This window comes from Etheostoma spectabile, chromosome 11 (assembly GCF_008692095.1).
Source record: "Etheostoma spectabile isolate EspeVRDwgs_2016 chromosome 11, UIUC_Espe_1.0, whole genome shotgun sequence".
NCBI classification, from domain to species: domain Eukaryota; kingdom Metazoa; phylum Chordata; class Actinopteri; order Perciformes; family Percidae; genus Etheostoma; species Etheostoma spectabile.
Window position 1 is genome coordinate 17,720,112 of NC_045743.1, and position 1,596 is coordinate 17,721,707.

The 1,596-nt window shown below is 41.7% G+C and overlaps 1 protein-coding gene and 1 long non-coding RNA gene across 3 annotated transcripts in view; one reads left to right on the forward strand and one right to left on the reverse strand.

Moving 5' to 3' along the window:
• LOC116697997 (nck-associated protein 5) overlaps positions 1-1,596 on the forward strand; it is a 55,485-nt gene that overhangs the window by 34,377 nt on the left and 19,512 nt on the right. The gene's annotated exons all lie outside the window — the stretch shown is intronic.
• LOC116697999 (uncharacterized) overlaps positions 1-1,596 on the reverse strand; it is an 11,930-nt gene that overhangs the window by 3,816 nt on the left and 6,518 nt on the right. The window lies entirely within an intron of this gene.

Sequence of the window (1,596 nt, forward strand, 5' to 3'; positions counted from 1 at the left end):
GACTTTCAATTTTGGAAGACTGTGCTGAGACCTTATTTATCTGTTATTTTTAATTATATATGTATGCAGGCTTGCGTGTATATAAATCTTTTTATTTTAATGTTTTTTCTTTTGGTCAAATAAACTATTAAACTAAAACTAAACTAAAACTTAATTAATCATGCGCACCTGTAACTGGGATCTACCGTCATATAAATGGAAAGTGTGAGTGAGCCCACGCAACACATACTACTACTATATAAGACTTAAAGTTCAAACTCATAACTTGGACTTCCATGACCTTTACGCACCGCTGCAAGCCTTCAGGCTGATCAGAGGCTTTTTAAACATCCTTAACATTTCATCCAAAGAAAAGTCTGCTGAGTCAGGAGAATCCATACACTACTGTGGGGTTCATTGTGATCCGTCTCAGGACATTAATCATTCCTGCAGCTGGTCATTGAACCAGCTTAAAACACAGTGTTGATGATCTGTGGCTATCACCTGGGGGTTAGAGCGGTGTGAGGTGAACCCTGCTCTCTGGTTTGTGTCCCCTGTTGTGCAAAAACCCCCTCTGTCAGTAATCACTCCTGGGGTAGCAGGCCCAGCGAAGGTCTTCAGGATGGAATTTGAATGCCTGCAATTTAAAACATCCTTCATTTAAAACTATCGTGAGCCTCTTGATCTAGCTATCTGCCCGTTTTTCTGTCCGTCTGAGAGAAAAAAGTATCAAAAGCTCACGGTTATTATATACAAACTGCTTTTTTTTTTGCAGGAATGACCATAATGTGTGTATAACAAGTGTATTTGGGGGTGTATTTGTAAATAAGTGTATTTGTGTATTGGGGGTGGCAGTAGCTCAGTCCATAGGGAGGTGGGTTGGGAACCAGAGAGTTGTTGGTTCAAGTCCAAAGTACGGAGTGTGGATTGGCATCCCCCCCCCCCCCCCCGCCTCAGGGTGCTGGTCCAGCACTGGCAGCCCACTCCCTCTCACATCTGTCCATTAGTGCATGAATAGGTCCTGAGCATTTTCAATTCCATTTTATTTATAGTATTAATTCATAACAAGTTATCTGGAGACCCTTTCCAGAAAGACCAGGTCTAGACCACACTCCAGAATTTACAAGGACCCAACAGGTCTAGTAGTTTCCTACAGAGCAAGCAACAGGGCCACCGTGGAGAGGAAAAACTTCCTTTTAGGAAGAAACCTGGGACAGACCCAGGCCCAGGCCCAGACCCAGACCCAGAGCCAGGCTTTTGGTAGGCGGTGTCTGACGACCGGTTGGCAGTAACAGTCCCAAAAACTAGTAGTTTGTAGTAGTTCTTGGCATAGCAGGTGTGTGTATTTCAGGCCTGTGTGTAGCGATTACTAACAAATTATCATAATAAATTGTAACTTCCCCACTGGGATGAATAAACAGTAAAATAATTCATTTATTTGACTTTTAGCTGAGATGTGCCTATAAAGACCTATACAACTTTTTCGGAATTCTGCTTGGTTATTGACCTGGCAAAACATTCAGAAGTACTTACTGTAACTCATGAGATAGATAGATAGATAGATACATAGATAGATAGATAGAGTGAGTGATAGATAGATAGATAGATAGATAGATA